This window comes from Anomaloglossus baeobatrachus, chromosome 4, assembly GCF_048569485.1.
Source record: "Anomaloglossus baeobatrachus isolate aAnoBae1 chromosome 4, aAnoBae1.hap1, whole genome shotgun sequence".
Taxonomy (NCBI): Eukaryota; Metazoa; Chordata; class Amphibia; order Anura; family Aromobatidae; genus Anomaloglossus; species Anomaloglossus baeobatrachus.
Genome location: NC_134356.1, coordinates 529670563 through 529689347, shown reverse-complemented (window position 1 = coordinate 529689347; position 18785 = coordinate 529670563).

Below are 18785 nucleotides of genomic sequence, written 5' to 3'. Positions count from 1 at the left end.
TCTCAACACTACAAGACAGTCTTAACCACTGAGCCACCATGCTGCATATTGTGGCATCATAATCACCATTTAGTTTCCTTCTTGAGATAGAAATCATACGTGACTGTAAGAAATTGTGGTACAATGTGGTATAGTGCTTAACAAGATGCAACAATTAGGAAATATAGCTGCCCATTAAATGGATTTCTTCCTAAGAGAACTACTGTATTTTTCTGGCAGTGCTGGCAGCGGAAGTTGCAGTGGTTGTGTGGCAGAGCAGGTCGGTGCGGCGAGTGTCTTAAGGGTGCTTTACATGCTGCGACATCGCTACCGATAGCTAGCGATGTCGTGCGCGATAGCACCCGCCCCCGTCGTTTGTGCGACATGTGGTGATCGCTGCCGTAGCGAACATTATCGCTATGGCAGCATCACACGCACATACCTTTTCAGTGACGTTGCTGTGACTGCCGAACAATCCCTCCTTCAAGGGGGAGGTGTGTTCAGCGTCATAGCGACATCACTGTGACGTCACTAAGCTGCCGCCCAATAGCAGAGGAGTGGCAGAGATGAGCAGCCGGAACATGCCGCCCCCCTTCTTCCTTCTTCATTGCCGGTGGACTCAGGTAAGGAGGTTTTCGTCGTTCCTGCGGTGTCACACATAGCGATGTGTGATGCCGCAGGAACGACGAACCACCAGCGGCATGCACCACCAGCGATATTATGAAAAGGAGCGACGTGTCAACTGTGGCGCCCCTGAGGCTTCCGTCGCCACAGGAACATTGCACCCCAGCCAGAGGTGTGATGTCCCATCCTGGGTAAGGAAAGGAGTAAACGCCGGTCCACAATCAAATCTGCACTACACCCATTGTTAGGCACACAGAGGGACCGGGGATAGTGGCAGCTACCCTCCAATGCTGCATGCTGGGAGGGGCCGTAAGACCCATCCCTGCTCCCATAGGGTAGGGCTTAGCAACTGGGTGGGTGGGAGGAGCGAACCGAGAGTAGAGTAGAACAAGGAAGGTCTAAGTCAGTCAGTCTGCAGGAGGCAGAGGAGGCAGAGTGAGTGTGAGTTGAAAGGAGTTGAAGTAAGGAGGAGAGCTGAGAGGAGTAGAAGGGAAGTGCTCTAGTCAGTCAGGAGCAAGAAGGAGAAAGTGACGCTTCCTGGTGAAGACCCTGGGACCCAGCTATGTCCAGGTGACACCACAGCAGAGAAATACAGAAGGGATTCCAGGGCCACTGTAAAGCTTCCAAGCTGGTGGCCTAATCTACAAAGTCATTCGGTGGAGGGATCAAGCTGCACACAGGGGACGGTCCCTAGAAACTGGAGGAAGAGAAGTCAATTCCAAAAGTAAAAACAGAGGCCCGGGGTGGTTGCAAGCCCCCAGGGCCACAGCCCACTGCAGAACCCCTGGGAAGAGGGCACAGTTCCGACAGGCGAGCCCACTTGTCCAGAACCCGTAATGGAGGCCAAGCCAGGTTCATCCAGCCAAGGCAAGGCTTAGAAGTCAGCTGAAGAGAGGAACACAATAGAAGGGTGCACCGGCTTTTATTCCCAGATCTATCCGGGATCAGCGGAGGTCCCTGACAGGGGGTTCCAGCAGTCCAAAGGCACAGTGCGCCATAAACCAGGAATTGTGAGTAAACAACTTGAAACTGCACCCTTGGTGTTGCCTCTGTTATTTCATCTGCACTGCATAGACTTCCATCATTGCATAGACTTCCATCACTGCATAGACTCTTACGAGCACTAACTGTTGCCCCGGGGCACCGCTCCACCTGTGGGGAGCAGGACCATCCAAGCTGCCATTCCACCAGCCCCGGAGGCCCCATTCAGCAGCGGCGGCTTAATAGCCGCAAACCACAGGTGGCGTCACGAATATTATAAACTTTAATCCCCCCCAAAGCATCCGCCATATTAATTGACCCCACCAGGGTACGGAGTCGGGCCCAGCCACCACTGACTACCCCCGGACTAGTCCGGCCCGGTACCGGGTGTCCCATAGCCCTGGGGTGGGCGAGTCAACTTTGGCGTCACGAACAGGATTTCGTGGCCGGACCCACCAGGGTACTGTGCGCCTGAAAAGACTGTTTTACTGTTTGGAAATTGCCGCCGCCATTAGCACTGCTGAGAGCGGGAAGAAAGGGGGCGTGCCAGAGAAAAGGGCGCAAAGCTAAGCCCCACCTAAGCTGCCTGAGAAAAGGAGCACGAAAGTAAGCCCCACCCCCTCGCTGCTCAGAGGAAGAATTGAAAAATGGTGCAGAGAGAGACTGAATGTCTGGCCGAGTGACCTGAGATGCCAGACAGGAACACTGCCAGCATGTATTGGGTAGTGGGTGGAGGAATGCCACCAGGAGGTGCCCTGGAGGCAAAGCAGGCACCCTACCTGGACTTCCTGGCCGAGGAGGTGAAGCGGCTGGAGCAGCGAGCAGCTGAAGAGGAGGTGACCGAGCCAGGGCGTGCGCCAGAGAACCAGGCGGCGTCCAGCGTCATGGAGAGTGAAGTGCCTTCAGCCGCCGCGGAGTCTGGTAAGGGAGACGTCGGCACCACCCAGCAGAGCCCGGACCACTTAGTGGAGGCCCTTCCCAGCCCTCCTGCGCGAGCATCTGGTGCTGCATCGCCCTGCTTGGAGTGGGATGCATCCCTGGTCGCATCACACCGTGAAGATGCAGTCCCGGGGGTGCCTTGCCGCAGCAGCCCCACCACAGTCAGCTCCCAAGACCAGCAGACGCAGACTGTGCTGACTGCTGTCTACCTGCTGCCAGGTGGGGAGCCGGAGAAGAATCCCTACATGTAAAGAAGAAGAAGAATTACAAGAACTGAAAATAGCCCTTGTATGTTTGCCCCCTTCTGCTTTTCGAAGAATGTCACCTACCTGCCCCAAGTCCCTTCTTCCCCCTTGTTCTTTTCGAAGATGTCACTTCCCTAGTCCCCTTCCCACTCCTGCAAGAATGTGTAACCAGGCCACTGGACTTTGAGTGGCTGGTCTGTCCATGTGTGCATTTATACCAGTGCATTGGACTGTAAAGTGCACAAAAAGACTTTAAAGTTATTTTGATTTTCTGCAATGTTCAAGTATATGCGTCTCCCATAAAGGGAAGAAAACGTTTTACTGTTTTAATGTTATATGCATACAAAAATGTTTTTGCAGTTTTTCCACTTTTCTTGTTGTTTCAGCCCGCGGACGTGCTGGGATTCGCAGTGGGGGGAGTGTGGCGCCCCTGAGGCTTCCATCACCACAGGAACATTGCACCCCAGCCAGAGGTGTGATGTCCCATCCTGGGTAAGGAAAGGAGTAAACGCCGGTCCACAAGCAAATCTGCACTACACCCATTGTTAGGCACACACAGGGACCGGGGATAGTGGCAGCTACCCTCCCATGCTGCATGCTGGGAGGGGCCGTAAGACCCATCCCTGCTCCCATAGGGTAGGGCTTAGCAACTGGGTGGGTGGGAGGAGCGAACCGAGAGTAGAGTAGAACAAGGAAGGTCTAAGGCTATGTGGGCACGTTGCGTAATTACATGCACTTACGCTGCGCTTTGTAGCGCAGCGTAACTGCATGCGTCCTGCGTCCCCTGCATAATCTATGAAGATTATGCAGGAGCCGTGCGCTCCTGGCGTATTAGAGTGCAGCGCTTCGGCTGCTGCCCGAAGCGCGCGTTCTAAGAAGTGACATGTCACTTCTTTCCTGCGCTTTGCTGGCAGCCCCTGCCCTGTCTACGGCAGGAGCTGCAGGCAGAGCGCATGGAATCGGCTTTTTTTTTTTTTCACTACGGACATTTTCGGCAGCGATTTGAAGCGCACGTGTGCTGTTCAGATCGCTGCAGAAATTTCTGCAGTGAAGTACGCAACGTGCGCACATAGCCTAAGTCAGTCAGTCTGCAGGAGGCAGAGGAGGCAGAGTGAGTGTGAGTTGAAAGGAGTTGAAGTAAGGAGGAGAGCTGAGAGGAGTAGAAGGGAAGTGCTCTAGTCAGTCAGGAGCAAGAAGGAGAAAGTGACGCTTCCTGGTGAAGACCCTGGGACCCAGCTAGGTCCAGGTGACACCACAGCAGAGAAATACAGAAGGGATTCCAGGGCCACTGTAAAGCTTCCAAGCTGGTGGCCTAATCCACAAAGTCATTCGGTGGAGGGATCAAGCTGCACACAGGGGACGGTCCCTAGAAACTGGAGGAAGAGAAGTCAATTCCAAAAGTAAAAACCGAGGCCCGGGGTGGTTGCAAGCCCCCAGGGCCACAGCCCACTGCAGAACCCCTGGGAAGAGGGTACAGTTCCGACAGGCGAGCCCACTTGTCCAGAACCCGTAGTGGAGGCCAAGCCAGGTTCATCCAGCAAAGGCAAGGCTTAGAAGTCAGCTGAAGAGAGGAACACAATAGAAGGGTGCACCGGCTTTTATTCCCAGATCTATCCGGGATCAGCGGAGGTCCCTGACAGGGGGTTCCAGCCGTCCAAAGGCACAGTGCGCCATAAACCAGGAATTGTGAGTAAACAACTTGAAACTGTACCCTTGGTGTTGCCTCTGTTATTTCATCTGCACTGCATAGACTTCCATCATTGCATAGACTTCCATCACTGCATAGACTCTTACAAGCACCAACTGTTGCCCCGGGGCACTGCTCCAACTGTGGGGAGCAGGACCATCCAAGCTGCCATTCCACCAGCCCCGGAGGCCCCATACAACAGCGGCGGCTTAATAGCCGCAAACCACAGGTGGCGTCACGAATATTATAAACTTTAATCCCCCCCAAAGCATCCGCCATATTAATTGACCCCACCAGGGTACGGAGTCGGGCCCAGCCACCACTGACTACCCCCGGACTAGTCCGGCCCGGCACCGGGTGTCCCATAGCCCTGGGGGGGCGAGTCACAACGATCAACGATTTTTGACGCTTTTGCGATCATTGATCGTCGCTCCTTGGTGTCACACGCTGCGATGTCTCTAATGGCGCCGGATGTGCGTCACTAATGACGTGACCCCGACGATATATCATTAGCGATGTCGCAGCGTGTAAAGCACCCTTAAGATGCTCTGTCGGCGGTCCGGGCTTCAAAGAAATGGCACCCGGAGTGGCGCGTGCGCAGATGGAGCTCTCATCCCAGAGCTCCAATTGCACACGTGCTGACTTTGGGCGCCATCATTTGAAACCTGGACCGCGGACAGACCATCTGGGACAACCTCCACACAGCTGCCACAGTCCGCACAGCCAGCCGGCCAGAGTGGCAGCCAGCAGGCTGCCCGTCTGCCCACCCACACAGAGAGGCAGCCAGCCGCTGACACAGAGAGGCAGCCACCCACCCGTACAGAGAGATCCATAGACAGCCCACTGTCAATTCTCCACCTCCCGGTAAGCTATATTCAGATTTTAAGATGCACTCCTCATTTTCCTCCCAAATTTTTGGGAGAAAAAGTGCATCTTATAATACGAAAAATACAGCAATTTTAAAAACATCCTTATGCAGGATCCAAGTTGGCTTTTATCTGTATAGTCACAAATGAGGCATCTCGCACAGTTAGCTTTGGCGAGTGTACTGGAATTGTGCATGTAGACATTTGAATTAAGATCCATTATTTGCACTGCTGGGTTCAAACCAGGAGAGGTTGCATTCGGGATTCAGATTAGAATGAATCTCTGAAATTGACTTATGGGGCAACTTCGAAGACTGGTTGTACTGCAGGTCCAAAACAAGGCCTGCTGGTTCAGTTTAGTCCATATAGTCAGATGTGGGCAAACACTGGCTAGGTCAGCAAAGAGGTTGAGAAGAGTGCCTATGAGCTACCAGCCGCACCTCTGTCCATCTCAATTCCACTCGTATCTGCATCCTGATTATATTCATTGGTATCTGGGTGCAGAAACCGATAAATAAAATGCCACTGCAGGCATAATGATTGTGACACTGCTTTGGAGCCTCAGTGAGCAGAGAAAAAAACCAAAGCAGTGTACTGGGGGAAGGGGGGGGGGAGTAGTATTTGTTTTCATCTCATTCAATTTTCAGGAGAATATGTGGAGCCATTATCATGTGTTTGGGGACTGTGGGGATCATACTGCGTGGGGGATATAATATGTTGGGGGGCTGTGAGGGATCATACTCTAGGAGTCATCATTCGTGTTTGAGGACTGTGGGAGGGTCATGTAGTGTGATATTAGAATTTCCCTCAATAAAGTGTATCGTATCGTATACTGTGTGGGGGTATTGTAGAGGCCATGATACTGGTTTGGGTTATCAGTCCTTGTTTGGGATATAATACTGTGTTGGGACTGCTGTGACGGCCATCATAATGTGTTGGAGGTGGGTGAGAGTATCATATATGGGGGTCATTATTCTGTGTTTGGGGGTTGTGGACAATCATACTGTATGGTGGACCATAGGTACTGTGTATAGATGCCCATTAAAATGTGTTAGGGGCTATGGATTATCATACTGTTATGGGCATCATTCTATATATAGGGAGCTGTAGGGGATCATACTGTGGGGATGCAATTCTATATATGGGCTCATACTTTCTGGGGGGGTGTCAAGGCTAACCTAATTTGTTGAGGGGCTGTCTGCAATCATACTGCACTAGAGGACTCTGTCAGCAACCATACTTTCTGTGGGGGGGGTGTAGTGACATCATACTATGTTGCAGGGGACTGTTGGGGCAGTATAGTGTTTTTAAGGGTCTGTTAGGTCCAGGTTACTCTGTAAGGAGCTGTGGCACCATCATACTATGTGGGGGGGGGGCTGTGGAGACATCACACTGTTTTTGAAGGGGCTGTTGATCATAGTACAAATACGCAATAACAAGTGCAGTTATATTTACTGTTTTTCATAAACTTTATAAAAGTAAGTAAATTAAATGCTTTTGATCTGCTCAATAATAAGCAATAAAAAATAAAACAATAATAAACTGTTGATGTTAGTATTGAAGAGAATTAATTTCAACGTATTGGTTTGGCCTTCCACAACAGTCACAATGTCTCACGTGATTCCTTGGGAAAATTAATTGATCATCCCCAGTCTAACTTATTTCTAAACCCAGTGTGACAGTAGCCCTGAACAAGACTTTGCTGGTGCTGATGTCCGTGTAATTGAAAACTATGGAAACTGCTGTACCTTCAAAGTTACATGAAGTAAACATTTTATAAGCCATTGGACCTACAAGTTATGCTAAGTTAACATCTACTTTTGGATTTTATTTCATCTGTAATTGTCTTCTTTCTTAAGAGAAGGGGGCCTCAAAAGGGAAAATTACTTCTCCCCAAATTACATGCAGGGTCCAGCTCCGGTATATTTCCAGGACTTTTCTTGACCCTATCATTTTGCAACACGGTAATGATAGATGAGTTTGCATTTAATGCCATGTTACCACTTCCTGGGAATAGACGGTTTTGTTACTTCCCCTCTATTTTTAACATACTGCAATCTCCTTTTGCTTTGTTGGAAAGTGTATTTATAGGAAATCAGAAAACAATATAAATGCCACATGTGACAAGCCCAGTGAATATGGCTTTTTGAATTATTTCTATACGTGCTTACCGACATGACTGGTTCTCCAACAGAACAAACATTGGCAAGTTTATTTTCTTGCATAGATAACAAGAGTAAATGAGTATTTGGTGACAACATAAAAACATTGAAGTGTAAACATAGCAACATATTTCCAAATTCCCAGTCTTTATTTAGCATATTCTAACTCTTCTGGGGAAAAACAAAGTGCTTTTTTCCCTGTGTAGTTCATGCTTTTTGATTTATGACATGTACATCAGGACATCTAATTTGTACCATCAGGCGCATCCTGGAGAAAGAGCTTGTTTTGTCCAATAAAAAGTAATAGCATGGAGTAATACTGTGAATTCCAATAATTATAGCATGGACTGAGAACCATGATCTTTAGAAAAGTTCATATGCATAAAGACTGGGGAGGGTCCTAATTAGTGATGGCATTCGCAATGTTGGAGACTCACCCGAACGTTTTGTAAAGAACGAGTTCAGGTTCTGAGATATCGCGAACTTGCGTCCGATCACCGAACTTGGGATTTACAGTTATGGCATGGGGCGGGGGGGGGGAGGGGGAGCTGTAAAATAAAGAATATAGTTAATAATAAACATTGTCATTATATTTACAAGTCCAGCGACGCGTCCTGCAGACTCTGTCTCCCGGACGCTTCTGCTTCCGCATCCGATCATTGCTGTGCCCTCCCGGTAACCAGCACTGACTTACAGGACCTTCCATGATGTCATAGCCATGTGATCAGTTAGGTGTAAATGTTGTATTACCTCGTTGGGTACAGATTGGTCACATGGCTATGACATCACTGAACTTTGACTTGCACTGTGCGAATGTCGCATTAGCATCACCCGGTACGGCACATACTCTCCTGACAGGAGCGGTCGGCTGCATGTATTTCCAAGCAGCCACATCAAGTCCATAAATTAGCAAATAGTCAGGAAGATCCTAGTCAGGGATCAATCCTAACTGATGAGCTACTCACATAGCATATTAAACAAGAGAAGAGATGAGCAATAATGCTCAAAAGATTATTTATTAATGGTAAAGATTATACATACAAATATTTTAATAAGGCCGGAAAAAAGGCCTATGTACAACAAATTGCCACAGACAGAGAAGATGTAAAAAAAGGCAAAACAGGTCTGCTCCACATAATATCAAATCAACACATTACAGTGGAACCTTGGATTATGAGAGCATAGTTAGTTCCGGGAGTGAGCTCTTAAACCAAGTTACTCTTATATCAAAGTGAATTTTCCCATAGGAAATAATTGAAACACAGACAATTCGTTCCACAACCCAAAAATATTTACTGCATTTATACAAACATATTACAGGAATACAAAATAATGTATCGTATTCATATAAAATTATTACAGTACACTAATACAAAATACTGTACTGTACAGTAAAAATCATATAAAACAAATTAAGCTGCACATTAGCTTACAATAGAATTGTTGCTGTGCGGGATGTATACTATAGAGAGAAAAAATTATGTATAAATATGACAACCTTTATTCTAGTACAATACACAAAGAAACATACCCCACATCTATTCTCCCCAAAATAAGAGCAGAACTAAGCCAAATGTGGGGTAGGAATACTGCACAGGCAATTAGATTACAGTACAAGCAATGTGCTGTACTGTTTAGCAGAAAGAAAGTACAATACTGTATCCACAAATGCAAATTGATAGGCAGGCTATATAGTATATACTGTACTTTACAATGGTATACTGTATACAGTAAATATGTACAGAAAGTTACCTCCAGAGCGGGTCAAAGAACGGTGAAAGGACGGAACCAGAAGTGTACTTGGTGGGAATTTGCTCTTATTGCAAAGCATTGCTCTTAAACCAAGTTACAAATGTTTAAAAAGCTTTGATTGTCTTGCAAAATGCTCTCAAACCAAGTTACTCTTAATCCAAGGTTCCACTGTATATGCATATTGTGGGTATATAAATACAGAGCAAAAATAAGAGGTTAAAATGTAACTTTTAATCCTAATGCTCTTAAAAACCTAGATTAGGTAACAAGTAACCCAAAACCCCTTGGTATGCTGACATCTCAGACTTATACCATGTGATAATATATATGGTGACCAAGGAGCCTATAGACATATAACAAAAAAAAACAAAACAAAACACAAACAAATGATTGAATGTGATTATTTAGCCCAAAGTTGGACAGTGGTCCACTATATGAGCACCCCAAAAAAAAATAATCAAAAAAACTCAATATAATCAACCAAGGTACTATATATTGATCCTCAAAAGAGGAAATCACAATACTTAAATGTACTCTAGATGAGAATAATAGGAACAATCTCACCCATACTGTGTAGCTTGGGGTACATCAAGGTATCCTCTGTATGGGTCCTTCCATTTTCATGTTATCACTGACCCTATACATCCCTAAGGAAACTGACTTCACCTATTGCCCCAATAGCTTCCGCCCTAACAAGGGCAGACCACATCTAACTCTCACTTGGAACCCCTATAACATTCCTAGCCTCATCCCGATGCGTTTCATCATACTTGAATCATCAGGAGACTCCGGAGTTTCAATAGAGGTGAGAGGTCTTATGCCCAAGCTCCGAAAAGACACTATGGAACCAGAGCACATATACTAGAGGGTATATAAACGGAGTCAAACCAATCAGAATCCAATCCAATTAGAAAACTCACCAATGGTTGATCTAGTCCCCAGGTGGATCCGTATCAGTAATGGCAAACATAATAGATTCAGATATAATTACACAATTAACCCCTCCGTAAATGAAACCGCATGGTCTGTGAACCGCAGACAGCATGCGCTGCACATAATATTATGTCCGACATATGTATGTATATCCGGATCTCCGGAAACAACCTGTGTCAATTCCTTAAATGCCGCTCCATAGGAGGGGGTGTATCTTTTCTGAACAAATCCCTGGTCAGAAAAAACCTGTTGTGCTTCAGCCAGCCATTCATCTGTGTTAAGCCCAGTGGACAAAAAACTGCCATACCTTGTAAATTGATTAATCAAAACAGCAGTCCTCAAAAGGAGGGAGGCCACTTATACATATATGTATACAAAGCAAAAATAAAAGGCTAAAATGTAACTTTTAATCCTAATGCTCTTAAAAACCTAGATTAGGTAACACGTAACTCAAAACCCCTTGGTATGCTGACATCTCAGACTTATACCATGTGATAATATATATGGTGACCAAGGAGCCTATAGACATATAACAAAATTAACAAAAAAAAAACAAAACACAAACAAATGATTGAGTGTGATTATTTAGCCCAAAGTTGGACAGTGGTCCACTATATGAGCACCCAAAAAAAGATAATAAAAAAACCTCAATATAAACTACCAAGGTACTATATATTGATCCTCAAAAGAGGAAATCACAATATTTAAAAATATTCTAGATGAGAATAATAGGAACAATCTCACCCATACTGTGTAGCTTGGGGTACTTCAAGGTTTCCTCTGTATGGGTCCTTCCATTTTCATGTTATAACTGACCCTATACATCCCTAAGGAAAGTGACTTCACCTATTGCCCCAATAGCTTCCGCCCTAAAAGGGCAGACCACATCTAACCCTCACTTGGAACCCCTATAACATTCCTAGCCTCGTCGCGATGCGTTTCATCATACTTGAATCATCAGGGGACTCCGGTGTTTCAATAGAGGTAAGAGGTCTTATGCCCAAGCTCCCAAAAGACACTATGGAACCAGAGCACATATACCTGTCTGCTTTATCTGCGCTGAGAATCAAAAATACAGCAGAGTGCTACGTCATTTTTTTTTAATTATTTATTTCTATACAATAGTTTCTCAAAACTGAACTACATATGAAAATTAATACATCAATAGGGGGTTTAAATTCACAAAAAGGGAATGAATACTTAAAAAAACACCCCCCTGGGTCTGAATGAAATGTGGTTTATGAAAAAGCCAGTCATACCATGAAATTACAATAGACTTGAATACATATGGTCATTAATTCTGTGCTTAAGACATCATAGAAAACTAAATAGCTTTAAAATTAATTAATTAATTAAAAACTGATAAAATATACGATTCCTAAATACTGTCAAAGAGAAAATTGTTATGATCTGGTTACCGTGGATGATCACGAAAAATCCCTTTAATAAGGAAAAAACAAAAACCACAAGAGTAGTTGGAAACTGAGCTGACCGCAATCCCCTATCTATCAGACAACACTAGAAGTAGCAGTGGGATGTTTCTAACACACCTAGACACCTCGTAACTGCCTGAGAAACTTGCTACACCTCAAAGATAGAAATGAGGTATACTAACCTGCCTCAGAGCAGTCCCCAAAGAAATAGCAAGATGCAACAACGATGATATAAGAAAACACAATACACAAATAGAAAATATAGATCAGCAAAGGTGAGGCTCGACTTACTAGGTAGAACAGGACAGGACAGATAACTGATTGCGGCCACCAAAAAACCCTGTAAAAAATACCAATCTCCCGATAATAAAAAATACTGAGACCACACGGACTCTCCCCCACTATATGAAGTACTCTTATGCTTGACACTTTAAAATGAACTGCAGATATAATGGGAAGAAACAAAATCACAGAACAAGTAATATTCTAAAGTGCAAATAATCCAAAACTGACCAGGGAGCAAGCTCCCTTTCTTGCTGGAGGGACTACCCTGCTCACAAAAGCAGAAATACAGAGCCTCACAAGAAACCAAACACAGAACCACATGGAATAAACAAAAACACTCTTAAGTGCAAATCCAGCAATTAAGCACAGAAACAATAAATTTATCTGGAGTAGATTCAGGCAAATAAATGGAAAAATCAGAAGGGAAAACTCCCAAGCATCTTCAGGAGAAGTCAGGAACATTTAATCCCAGCGACCACCAGGCACACAATGCTCTCCTAAATAAACTAGGCTGATCTGCAACAGGATTTCCTGGATTCCCAATTAATTCCATCACCTGTCTGAATCACAGATTCCAACTCTGCTTCATTACCATTCCTGGCCACCAGAGGGAGCTCCACACCAGTACCCACTCAGATGACATTCACAACAGAAAATGAAATGGAAGTAAAACTCTGTGGTTGACGATGTAAATTACAAAGACTGCATTAAACCACATATCTAATGGAAGGATTGTATTTTATGGTTGCATTTTGATAACAAATATGATAGAGGATTTTCTCATTAGAAAAAATAAATAGGGATATGTCATTTCACTAGATGTGAAATACTGTTTGATGAGGAATTGGTGTTAGAACATAGTGGCTGGCAGCGGTCAGTCTAAAGATACTGCATCAGCCCACTGAGCAAGCAGAGGAATTATGTTTGGGAAAACTGCAAAACTGCATGGCTGTGGTCAAGTCACTATGATATATCTGAAATGAGCATGGGTGTATTTTAATTATAGGTTTACAGCAAGTGCGAAGTGTTATGCATGATATGGGGCAGACTTCTACAGACTTCAAAAACAAAAGTATTACCCCAATTGCCACCGCACCAGAGCAGTTGGGATGAGCCAGGCAAAGCTGCTTCTCACGCTAGGTACGGGGAAGTATCAAGTGAACGTCGAAAGGGAAGGGAAGCCCTGTGTCTAGCAAAGGAGGAGATGGTGACCCCTGACTGCTGGTCCCTAGGGTCACTCACCACCCTAGATAGGTTCCGCACCTATTCGCCGAGCTGGATAACTGACCCTAGGTATTCCTAATGTTGGACCGTAACTAGGGAAGACACAAGGAGGACACACAGGGGGAAAATGCATGAACTACTTATCCACAGTTGGCACATGTAGAAGTTCAGCAAAGTGTCAACAACAATACTACAGATGAGTCCAAGTCTCCTGCTTCCAACTAGAGCTTGAGTGAACTGAATAATATCACCAGCACAAGTCCAGGGAAGATGGGAGTATTTGAGCACATATAGAATACTAGCTGTACTACCCGGCTTCGCCTGGGTTAATAACTGCTGTTAACAAAATAGAATGTATTAACATTCCCGGGATAGAATGTATAAATAGAATGTATTAACGCCCGGGATAGTAACTGTCTCTCTGTTTCTCTCCCATTCTCTGTCTGTCTCCCCCTCTGTATATCTCTCTCTGTCTCTCTATCTCTTTGTCTGTCTGTATCTTTCCCTGTCTCTCTCTATCTCTTTGTCTGTCTGTCTCTTTCCCTGTCTGTCTCTGACTGTCTCTGTCTCTTTCTCCGTCTGTCTCAATCTCTTTCCTTGTCTGTCTATCTATCTCTGTCACTTTCCCTGTCTGTCTCTTTCCCTATCTTTCCCTGTCTGTCTCTTTCCCTGTGTCTGTCTGTCTCTTTGTCTGTGTCTGTCTCTTTACCTGTCTGTGTCTGTCTCTTAACCTGTCTCTCTTTCCCTCTCTTTCCCTGTCTGTCTCTTTCCCTGTCAGTCTGTCTCTTTATCTCTGTCTGTCTCTTACCCTGTCTATGTCTGTTTCTTACCCTGTCTGTGTCTGCCTCTTTCCCTGTCTGTGTCTGTCTCTTTCCCTGGCTGCATTGTGACACGCCAACATTCCATATAAGGGCATGGCTGCACATTCTTCTGAAGTTCTGGCTGCACTGTGGCTCCCAGCTCCATTCACTTTAATGGAGGCAGGTTTTTTGGTGAAACACTGTAAAGAGCGGGGTTAAAATTTCCCCTCAAAACATAGCCTATGACGCTCTCGGGGTCCAGAAGTGTGAGTGTGCAAAATTTTGTGGCTGTAGCTGCGACGGTGCGGATGCCAATCCCGGACATACACACACACACACACACGCACACACACACACACACACACACACACACACACACACACACACACATACACATGTTCAGCTTTATATATTAGATTGATAATCAGCAGCTGGATGGAAAGAGGGCTCTGCTGAGTCCTAAACGAGAAGAGATGAAAACCCAGCAGGAAACCTACCTAGTACAATGAATACTAACAGGAGGAACAATAGAAAGCCATGGAGCATTTTGCACACACTGTGAACTTCTATTGTCAGAAAGCACATGACTGTCACCTGTGACACACCCAAGACATAATATTGTAATAGATACACCCCTTTTGGGCAGTTACAGGCTGCTATTTTTAGACTGGGAAGGGCAAAGTAACTATCCTAACTGAAAATAACATTCCCTATCTGTCTGTTTTACCTTGGTTGGGTATCAAAAATATAGGGTTACCCCAATCAGGGTTTTTTTTTATTTATTTTTTTTATAAATAATTTAAATAAATTAATTTTAAAAACCAGCATCGGATCCCCACTAATTTTGTTAACCAGCCAAGGTAAAGAAGACAGCTGAGGGCAGCCTACAGTCATCTGCTTTACCTGCACTGGTTATTAAAAATAGGGGGAACCCCATGTAATTTTTTTTTTAATTTTGTTCACAGCAGCGCACAGGCATCTTTCCCATGCTGAAAAGCTTGCTGATTGATTGCGCTGCAGCCTTTCAACAAACATTTTTAACATATGAACAGCACCCAAACTTGGACACAGACTTCTATGAAAAGCCAGTGTTCGAGTTCGAGACCCGGACACCTGGTGTCCGGTATGGACTCCGAACTTTACCGTTCAGGTTCGCTCATCCCTACTAACTACACCTTATTAAAATCAAATTCATTCCTGACCCAGAACACAGTACTTCACCACAAACTTCACAAAAAGGAAAAGCACAGTAGAGGTTTAACAAGGGAGTAAAAAGGCAAAACTTTATGAGTTGACAACCTCAAATTTCAGAAAAAAAAATCTAAAAAGTATTTTTCTTTTTTGTTTTTCCCAATTAATTAACAAAATTTCTCATCTCAATATAATAACGTTCAGGGGCAGCTAATTAAATCACTAGACTTTTCAATTTTTTATAAATAATGTGAATACTGTATCTTATTATCTTATCTAAACCATGCTCTTAAAAATCATATTCCCATGGATATACTGTACATTTCATGTTTTTATATGTCTCTATATCGTACTGTATGTAATTTGTTTAGATTGTTAACTTTAAGGTACATAAGTCTTATTAAACTGAAAAACTATATCATTTTTATTTTATTTCTATGCATATACAATATATCACAAAAGTGAGTACACCCCTCAGATTTTGGAAAATATTTCATGGGACAACACTGAAAACATGACAGTTTGATAAAATGTAATGTAGTCAGCGTACAGCTTGTATAACAGTATAAATTTGGTGTGCACTCTAAACAACCCAACATACAGCCATTAACGTCAAAACTGCTGGCAAGAAAAGTGAGTACACTTGTTAACGATATATTCCGAGATCTACTCTACTCATGCGTAGTAGTGTACCTGGATGACATCTTAGTGTTTTCTCCCGATCTGCTCACATGCAGGAGAGATGTTCGCCAGGTGCTGCAGAGACTAAAGGAGATTTGTCTCTATGCTAATTACAAGAAGTGGTCTTCCCTGCCTTTCTTAGGCTACATAATATCAGACACCAGCCTGAGGATGGATCCAGACAAGGTATCGGCAGTGCTGAGGTGGACTCAGCCTGGTGGTTTGAAAGTGATCCAGTGGTTTCTCGGTTTTGCCAATTATCACCAGTAGTTCATCCCACAATTCTAGTCCCGAATTTTTCCCATCTCGGCTTTGACCTGCAAGGGGTGAATCCAAAAGTGTGGACTCTAGAAGCAGAAGTGTGGACCCTCAAGCAGGTCTTCTCTGTGGCTCTGGCACTACGTAGATCGGAGACTACTAAGAAGTTCATCCTGGAAGTAGATTCTTTATCCTTCGGTGCTGATGCGGTCCTCAAGCAGAAGTCTACTGCGACTAAGACGGTAACTTGTAGATTGTTTTCCAGGACCTCCTTTCCTGCCGAGCACAACTACTCGATTGGCAACAGAACTGTTGGCGACACAGATGGCTCTGGAAAAATGATGATATCTGCTGGAAGGAGAGGTGCATCCAGTGATCTACACCGACCACAAGAACTTAGCCTACCTACAGTTGGCTCAGAAGATGAATCCGCGTCAAGCCAGGTGGTCATTGTTCTTTGCCCTGCTTTGACTTCATTCTGTTTTTCCAACCAGGTGAGAAGAATGTCAAAGCCGATGCGGTGTCTTGGTTCTTTCTGTCGGCCGACCAAGACGAGGAGTTTCAGCATATTAATGAGCCTTCCAGGATGCTGTTGGTGGCTCCTATACACGTGTCTCAAGTCCCTCTTGGTAAGACGTTCATTGCTGAAGCAGACAGGAATCAAGATCCTTAGTTGGGTCATTCTTCCAAGCTGGCTGGTCATGCTGGATGGAAGATGTCCTTTCAGCTGATGTCGGCATTATTGGTGGCCAACACTACGACGAGATTTTCTGGAGTTTGTTTCGGCCTGTCCCTTGTGTGCCCACAATAAGACCCTAAAGAAGCTTCTTGCTGGGTGACTGCTTCCTCTACCAGTGCCATCTACTCCTTAGCAACATATTTTGATGGACTTTATCACCGACCTGCTGATGTCCACCGATTGCACCGCCATCTGGTTAGTAGTAGACAGATTTTGGAAGTGGCACATTTCACGCCGCTGACCGGGTTGCCCTCTGTGCCAGTACTTGCTGAGCACTTTGTCCAGCACATCTTCCAACTGCACTGTCTACCGCTCCACATTGTGTCTGACAATGGTGTCCAGTTTACGTATGGGTTCTGGAGGACCACCTGCAAGTTACTGGATGTCACCTTGGAATTTTCGTCGGCCTACCGTCTAATGGGTGAATCAGATCCTGATGAACTTCCTGTGGCACTTCATCAACGAGCACCATAGAGACTGGGCCAGGTTCCTTCCATGGGGGGAGTTCTCATTTAACAATCACATTAGTCAATGAATCCTCTGTCAAGAGAAAAAGACCTTTTGTGTACATAGAAACATCTTAGATCTTTGAGTTCAGTTCATGAAAAATGGGTGCAAAAACAAGTGTTGTGTTTATATTTTCGTTCAGTGTATATACTCCCCTTCTGATTCCTTGGTGCTCCACTTATTCTGCTGCAAGGATCCCCTTACGGTCTCTGATTCCTCCACTGGTGTACGGCATGTGACTGCTTCACTTAGCAATTGGCTGCAACAGGCACATGCATGTATCACTATGATGTTTGGGGGTTTTCAGACAATGTTTATTTTTGTTTTTATACAGAAAAATGGAGTGGAAAACCCTTTAAAAAGTGGTAGTATTTCTTTAAACCACAAATCTATACAATAATTATAAAAGTGGAAATAAACAATTAAAGTTCAAATTATTTTAATTAAGGGGAAATATTAAATACAGCTACAAAAAGCATGTATTCTATCACTAGTTCCTCAGACACTTTAAGCTGTAAACAGCTCAGCAATGCAGAAGCTTCATAAACCATGGGTTTTAGGGCTGCGCCATGTGCAGTTTTTCTGTCCGTTACACAAGCAGTACATATTTAGAAATTATACAGTACACTCCGCACTGAACAGCCTGTGCCGGACTGCTAATCTCTAGATTTTTAAGATCTGTCCATTTATTCTTTTCAATAAGTCTAAATATCTGGTAAAACCTTATACAGCGCTTTGTGTAGACTTTTCTTCAGTTTGGTATTTCCTCTGGATATTTTTCTTTCTGCCGTTGTACTTTTTTTCAGATCCTACATTCCTCCACAAATATTTTTTTTATTTCATTCCATTAATCACAGTTTAAATTTAGATACAGATAAAAGTGAGATGCCTTTATGGAACAACTTCACTTTTGTTGTGTTTAGTTACGATCTCTCTGGGAGATTGTAAAGGGTTTTGTTCCAGGCCTCGAGGAGGAGGCAGAGTGAAGGACCCTGATGGAGTAGCGTTCCAGTGACGAGTTTCGTTTTAGTTATTTAAAACAACAATCTTTTTCAATGTCAAGTTGTAAAACAGCTTTACAGGAGGCGAGGGCATGTCTCCTGTAAAAGTTTCAGGAGGCCCAAGAAGCGGAATTACTTCTTAAAATCCCTCATACAAAAGTTTGTAGGCAACTTTGAAATATTTTTAAAGACGACTTCAGTATCAGTTGTTGGAGAAAAATTAATCGTCCATCTTGACCTTTTTGCCAAACTTTTTTTGTTCCTACAGAAGTAGTAGCACGCTAGGCAAACCATGTTATAAAACTTTAGTGTTTGCACAGAGTACCAACATAGGTGGGGGGGGAAATAAAGTTATTGTAACAGGGGGTTGTGCAGAATAGGGTATATGAACAAAAACTGTTTTCACCAAACATTATAAATGTAAAACAATGATTGGGTTGAGTGTTTTTTTATGATAATTGGAGACTTACAGACTCTTCAAAATATGCCCACTGAAAA